We start from the raw sequence: 8,015 nt of genomic DNA on the forward strand, positions 1-8,015 counted from the left end.
GCAGAACTACCATTCAATAGATCTGCTCGCAATTCCATTACTGTGTATATTCCCAGAGAAATAGAAATTATTCTACCATAAAGACACGTGCATGCAAATGCTCATTGCAGCCCTATTCACCACAGCAAAGGCATGGAATCAACCTAAATACTATCAGTAACAGATTAGATAAAGAAAATGTGCCACATATACATTATGGAATACTATGCAGCAATAAAAAAGAGATTACGTCTTTTGTGGCAACATGAATGAAGCTGCAGGCTATTATTCTTAGCAAACTAACACAGGAACAGAAAACCAAATACCACGTGTTCTCAGTTGTAAGTGGGAGGTAAATGATAAGAACTTAGAAACTCAAAGAGAAAAACAACAGACATTGGGGTCCATTTGAAGTTAGAAGGTGGGAGGAATGAGAAAAGTAGAAAACATTGCTATTGGGGACTGGGCTTAATACCTGGGTGATGAAATCACCTGTACAGCAAACCCCTGTGACACGTGTTTACCTATGTAACAAACCTTCACAGGTACCCCCAAACCTACTATAAATGTTTTCAAAAGTTAATCCTTAAAACCTCTTAGCAAAAAGCATAAGCAAAAATCTTATAACATTAAATTTGGTGATAGTTTCTTGACTGTGACACCAAAAGCATAGGCCACAAAATATTAAAGAGATAAATTGGACTTGATTAAAATGTGAAACTTTTCTGGTTTTTTGATATGAAAAACACCTGTTGTTCATGGTTTTTGATCGAAAATAACCCTTCTCTACTAAAATTTGTTACAAACAGCATGAACAACAGAGTGAAAAGACAATCAGCAAGTGGGAGAAAAGATTCGCAATGTATCTGACTAGGTACATAAGGTATAATATAATAAACAGAATATACAAAGAACTTCTAAAACTTAACAACAAAACAAAACAACAACAACATTTATAAAAGGGCAGAGGACACGAATCTATATTGGGTCAATAAGTCTACAGAAAAATGCTCAGCATCACCGGTCATCAGGGACATGCAAATCAAAACCACAACGAGATATCACATTACATCTATTAGGGTGGCTATATAAAAAACAAAACAACAAAAATGAAAAAGAACAAGTACTGGCTAGGATGTGGAGAAAGTGGAACGCTGGTGCATGTCTGGTGAGAATATAAAATGGTTTATCAACTGTGACAAATAGTTTGGCAGTTCATCAGAAAGTTCTCCGTAGAATTACCGTATGTTCCAGCAACGGGTGGAACAGTTCCATGTGTTCCAACTACAGGTGTGTTCAAAATAATCAAATGCAAGGACTTAAGCTGCAACCTCTGCCTCTGGGGCTTAAGCGATTCTCATCCCTCAGTGTCCCGAATAGTTGGGACTAAAAACATGCACCACCACGCCCAGTCAATTTTTGAATTTTTACTAGAGACGAGGTTTCACCACATTGATCAGGCTGGTCTCGAACTCCTGAGCTTAAGTGACATGCCCGCCTCAGCCTCCGAAAGTTTTAGAATTACAGGTGTGAGCCACCATGCCTGGCCTCTGTTTTTCAATCTAAGAACTGCTGCCCGGGCGTGGTGGCTCACTCCTGTAATCCCAGCACTTTGGGAGGCCGAGGTGGGCGGATCACCTGAGGTCAGGAATTCAAGACCAGCCTGGCCAACATGGTGAAACCCCATCTCTACTTAAAACACAAAAGAATAGCTGGGTGTGGTGGTACGCACCTGTAATCCCAGCTACTCGGGAGACTGAGGCAGGAGAATCACTTGAACATGGTAAGCAGATATTGCAGTGAGCTGAGATCGTGCCACTGCACTCTAGCCTGGGGCACAAGAGCGAGACTTTATTCCCCCACCAAAAAAAAAAAAAAAAAACCTGCATGCAGAAATGTATTCAGGTTTTAAAATTTTATTCACTTATGCACTGATACTTTTACACTAATTTTTATAGCAGCATCATTTATAGCACAAAATGTAAAAACAAATCCAGATATCTTCTAAGAGATAAACAGGCAAAGAAAATTAGGTATATACACACAACAGAATATTATTTAGCCTTAAAATGAATGCAGTGTTGATGGGCGTGGTGGCTCATGCTTATAATCTCAGAGCTTTGGGAGGCAAAGATGAGAGGATCTCTTGAGCCTGGGAGTTTGAGACCAGCCTGAGCAACACAGCAAAATCCCATACCTACAAAAAGTACAAAAATTTCTAGGCTTGATCCTGTGTGCCTGTAGTCCCAGCCACAGGGGAGAGGACCATCTGAGTCAGAAGGATCAGTTGAGCCTGGGGAGGTTGAGGCAGCAAAGAGTCAGGATTGCATTGCTGTGCACTCCAGCCTGGATGACAAAGAGAGACTCCATCTCAGGAAAAAAAAAAAAAAAAAAAAAGCAATGCTGATACATGCTACAACATGGATGAACCTTGAAGACATACTATGTAAAATAAGCCAAATACAAAAGAATAAACATTTAATATCAAATTTTGTGTGTAAAGGAATGTCATATCAGGCTGGCCAGTTCTCAGCAGGAGCAGATTGTAGGGATGTTAGAATACTGGTGGCTCATTACGTTTACACACCAGGTCATGGCTGGCAAAGTAGGGAGGCAAGTGCTGCTTTGTTACCCATCTACCCCAGTGATTGTTCTGAGTCCTGGGGCTGTTATCTGGTGCCTTCCAAGGCTGAAGGTCTGTGTAGACATAATTCTATGCCTCATCTGGGGAGCAGAAAGTTGCATGGGGTATAAGGAGCAGCAGCGATGGCCAGCAATGGCTCTGAGGCTTCCAAATCTGGCTGCCAGTTACTGTCTTTGCAGAACTCCACACAGGAGACTGGCAAAAAAGTGTTAATGGGGTAACACTGTTTCCTCTGGTGAGGGGCAGAAGCTTGCTGCTGCCAACAAGGGCCAGCATTGAAATGAGGTGAGCGGAAGAACAGAAGGTTCTCCAAACCAGCCCATAGATGGCTGAGAAAGGGCCTCTTCACAGACACCGCCATGACAACTCTAAAGAGCTCTGTCCCATATATTAACACACATATATATACACACATATGAATACACACACACAGATATAGACATAGAAGTAGATATTTATTCTATTGCTTCTATTTCTCTGAATAAGTCTAATACAACCTGTAACTAGCAAAAGACCACATAAGTTATCAAAAATATACAACAAGAAAAGTCCAGAACCAGATGGTTTCACTGATGAATTGTTTTAAACATTAAAAGTTGTAACTCCCAATGTTTCTCACTCTAACAATTGCAATTAGTCAATGCAATATACCAACTCAGTAGAATGAATTTTAGAAAGGAACATGATCATCTCAATTAATAGCGAAAAAATTTGACATAATCCGAAACACTTTGATAAGAGCACTTAGTAAACTATATATAGACTAAAACTTTTATATGTACCTCAATAAAAGGTACCTATAAAAAACTCAAAACTACCATTACATGCAATGGTGAAAGACTTAAAAACTTTAAGTTTGCCAGAATAATTGAGCGATACAAGAAAAGAAACACTACAATTGGAAAAGCAATAAGCTTATTTCTACATAGAGATGTTATAATTATATATAATGTACACACATACATATAATTAAAATCCTAAGTAATAATAACACTGTTAAGACCAACAATCAAAATCTGCAAAGTTGTAGGATACAAGATCAATACATACACATTCATGGACTAGAATTAAGGGTCAGGAAATAAATCCATACATGTATTTTTTTAACGTAGACTTGACAAAGCTGCAGGAACTGTTGGAAACAATCTAGTTCATGTATTTTAGCCCAGTTTTTTATTTTTATTTATTTTTTTTTTAGGAGAACTAAATCAAACAGATTTTATTCAACTTTTTAGATGAGGAAAACAAATGATACAAAATAAGTCATAAGAAATGCTTTCTTATACCACTATCTCAAACAACTTTCAATGTTTTACAAAATACTCACACAGCAAATATGAAAAGCTTCAACACTCTTCCTTTGTAACTTGCTGCAATAAATGCAGCTTTAACAGACATACAAATTTCTTCCGTATCTTAAAAGTTGAATTACTAATTTTTATGATGTTACTCATATTTTTATTCATATACTTTTAATGACATCATTGCCAATACATAATTTTCTTTAACTTTATTTTTACATTAAGCCAACATCTGTCATGCAGCCATCAAAAATCTTACAGTAAATTACACAGGTTTGTAGTCCAATTTAGACTCCAGCTTCTTAGAATCAGCCACTTTTCTGACTGCTTTCATGAAGTCGTCCTGTACTACAAAATCATGATCAGCACGAATCGCGAACATACCTGCTTCAGTACAAACATTTCTCAGGTCTGCTCCATTAAAGCCATCTGAAAGCTTCACAATTGCTTCATAATCTATTTCACCATGCTTTGTAATGGAACCTGCGTGGATTTTCAGTATGTCTAACCTTGCTTGTTCATTTGGCGAATCAATATGTGTTTTTCTATCTAATCTCCCTGGACGCAGCAAAGCAGGATCCAGTGTATCTGGTCTGTTTGTAGCCATGATCATTTTAACTCTGTGCAGAGTATCAAATCCATCCATTTGATTCAGTAACTCCATTAACGTTCTCCGAATCTCTCTGTCAGCTGAAGTACCCTCAGAAAACCGACGACCACCAATAGCATCTATTTCATCCATAAAAATGAGGCATGGTTGACGGTCTCTGGCATAATTAAACATTTCTCTGATCAAACGAGCACTTTCACCAATGTACTTGTCTACAATAGAACTAGATACAACCTTTAAGAAATTGCAGTCCAGCTGGCTAGCAATGCCTCGTGCCAAGAGTGTTTTTCTCGTACCTGGTGGTCCATATCACAAACAGCCTTTTGGAGGTATGATTCCTACACGCTGAAATAACTCCGGGTTTGCAAGAGGTAATTCTATCACCTCTCTTAATTCCCAGATCTGTTCTGATAGCCCTCCAATCTCAGAATAAGAAACATTCCCAGGGTCCTCATGAGACATGTTATAAACCAATGGATCCACCTCTCTTGGCAAATATGTCATGATAGTGTAGTCATATCCAAAGCAACTCTTGTTCCTGGCTTCAGCTTACTTTTGTCAAGCTGTCGACGACAACCCACAACATATCTTGGTCCATTGGTAGCTTTAACAATGAATTTTTCTTCAGTTAACTGTGTAAGCACTTCACCCACAATCTGCCCGACACTTTGTAGGGCCTTCAGATCATTCTCAGACTTTTCCTACTGCTTGGTAAGTTCTTTTAATTGTTCCCTTAACTCCTTAAGACGGCCGTCGATCTCCTTGTGCTCAAGCAGCTTTTTGCAGTAGTCCCGAAGCGCCTCATCTCTAGGGTCCGCCGTGATGAGAAGCCGTCTCCTATAGGGGATGCCGGGAATGGCCGGTTTTTTTGTTTTGTTTTGTTTTGTTTTGTTTTGTTTTTTTGAGACGGAGTTTCAGTCTTGCTGCCCAGGCTGGAGTGCAATGGCCTGATCTCGGCTCACTGCAACTTCTTCCGTCCAGGTTCAAGCGATTCTCCTGCCTCAGCCTCCCGAGTAGCTGGGATTACAACCACGCGTCACCACGCTCGGCTAATTTTGTGTTTTTAGTAGAGACGGGGTTTCACCAACTGTAACCAATCCTTTACCGTGGGTTGCTTTCTCATGAACCTTGTAAAAGCCTTTCCTTCATGCCCCTGGGGTGAACCACAAATCACGGCTGGGTGCTTTCCATTTCACCAACCACTGCTGAAATAAACTGGTTAACATTTTAACAAGGACTCCCTTTAATTTCTAACAAGAGAGACTGGGGACCCCGCGGGGCACAGCTCCTGCCACACACACACCAAGTCGGGGTTCTGCCCTGACGACCCACCTGACATCCTTGAACAATCTGGGGAGTACTCGGGGCTGTGGGCGCAGAACAGGGCGCCGCGCAGAGATGGGACCGGACAGGACGGGGTGGGAGGCATCAGAGTATTCCTTTTTTCTTCCTTTAAATTACAAAATGAGGAAAGTGTTGTGCTCTATACAAAATTCAAAAGGTACAAAAGAGCGTGTTGAAAAGTTAGGTCTCCCTTCCAGACCACCATATCCCCAGGCACCCCACGGTTCCTTCCCTTTAGGAAATAATGTTGCTGGTTTCTCATATGACTTTTCAGAGATTTTATGCCTGGACAGTATTTACGTATGTGTGTACATTTTTTTAAGTATATAGTAGTATCTTGTGCACACTATTCTGTACCTTTCTTTCTTCACTTAACATATTCGGAGATTATGTCATCTCAGTACAGACCTCCCTGTTCTTTTTTTTTCAGCTGAGATATACATATCATACAATAAAATTTACCATTTTTAAGTGTGTAATCAGAAGCGGGTATGGTGGCTTATGCCTGTAATCCCAGCAGCTGGGGAGGCTGAAGTGGACAATCCCTTGAGGCAGGAGTTCAAGACCAGCCTGGGCAACAAAGCGAGACCTTAGACTATAAAAATAAACATAAATAAAATTGACAATCCATTGGTTTTTAGCTTATTAACAAGGTTATGTAACTGCCACCACTGTGGGGGAAGCAGTGATGATAAAGGGAAATCCTATACCCTTTAGCCGTCACTCTCTATTCTTTCCTCCTCATCCCCTTGCAGTCATGAGTCTACTCTCTGTCTCTATGGACTTGCATATTCTAGATATTTCATATGAATGGGATCATACAATAAAAAAAAAAAGAAATTCCAGGAGCACCAGAAATAGATTACACATGTTTTCTGCTTAATAATTTGAAGTCCTATGAAGGTTTAAAACATAATTCTACAAAAAATTTGACTGAGAAACTTTATGTGCAAAAAGTATCGTGTTAAATATTTTTTAAAAAGTCTAATTATTTTATGCAGGAATTTTCTTTTTCTTATCAGAACCTAATCTGAAAAATTTAAACTCTATATGCCAACAACCTCTACTGTAGGGTGGTTTACTGTGTGTACTCATTTTATGGATTCCTTACAAAAACTTTTCCCATAGGAAAATTAGAACATTGCTCAACATATGCTGAATTCCCAATTAGTACCTTATTTCTCACTTATTATTTTATGATTCTGTCTTTTTTTTATTATTATACTCTAAGTTCTAGGGTACATGTGCACAACGTGCAGGTTTGTTACATATGCATACATGTGCCATGTTGGTGTGCTGCACCCATTAACTCGTCATTTACATTAGGTATATCTTCTAATGCTATCCCTCCCCTCTACCCTTCCCCACAATAGGACCCGGTGTGTGATGTTCCCCTTCCTGTGTCCAAGTGATCTCATTGTTCAGTTCCCACCTATGAGTGAGAACATGCGGTATTTGGTTTTCTTTTCTTGCGATAGTTTGCTGAGAATGATGGTTTTCAGCTGCATCCATGTCCCTATAAAGGACATGAACTCATCCTTTTTTATGGCTGATTCTGTCTTCTTTAACATGCAGATTACCACGACTGTGTTTACACTTTCTGAATTGTCATATGTCTGTAATTTGTCTGTAATCTTAGCTTCAGAAGTTCTACAACAACATTCTCTAGGACTGGCACAGTGGCTCACGCCTGTAATCCCAGCACTTTGGGAGGCAAAGGCGGACGGATCACAAGGCCAGGAGTTTGAGATCAGTCTGGCCAACATAGTGAAACCCCAACTCTACTAAAAATACAAAAAAATTAGCCAGGCTTGGTGGCGTGTGCCTGTAATCCTAGCTACTCGGGAGGCTGAGGCAGGAGAATTGCTTGAACCCGGGAGGCGGAGGTTGCAGTGAGCCAAGATCGTGCCACTGCATATCAGCCTGGGCAACAGAGTGAGACTGTCTCAAAAAATAAATAAATAAAATTAAATAAAACAACATGCTCGAATGTATGTGTTATACATAAATTGTATAATTTACTAAAATATTTGTCTTGTATGTTTCATGAACTGTAGGCACAATGTTATTAGCATTTCCTTCCAGTTTCCTCAACTTTTACCTGAATAATAGCACAACTTCTTCCCAATTTTGTTTT

The 8,015-nt window shown here is 39.6% G+C and overlaps 1 pseudogene across 1 annotated transcript; it reads right to left on the minus strand.

The window, feature by feature from the left end:
* Positions 1–3,809: 3,809 nt before the first annotated feature.
* On the minus strand, positions 3,810–5,400 carry LOC105536463 (annotated as a pseudogene). Its single transcript, XR_001005596.1, has one exon. The product of XR_001005596.1 is annotated as a 26S protease regulatory subunit 10B pseudogene (transcript).
* Between the last annotated feature and the right edge of the window lie 2,615 nt (positions 5,401–8,015).

This window comes from Mandrillus leucophaeus, unplaced genomic scaffold, assembly GCF_000951045.1.
Source record: "Mandrillus leucophaeus isolate KB7577 unplaced genomic scaffold, Mleu.le_1.0 Scaffold1011, whole genome shotgun sequence".
Lineage (NCBI taxonomy): Eukaryota > Metazoa > Chordata > Mammalia > Primates > Cercopithecidae > Mandrillus > Mandrillus leucophaeus.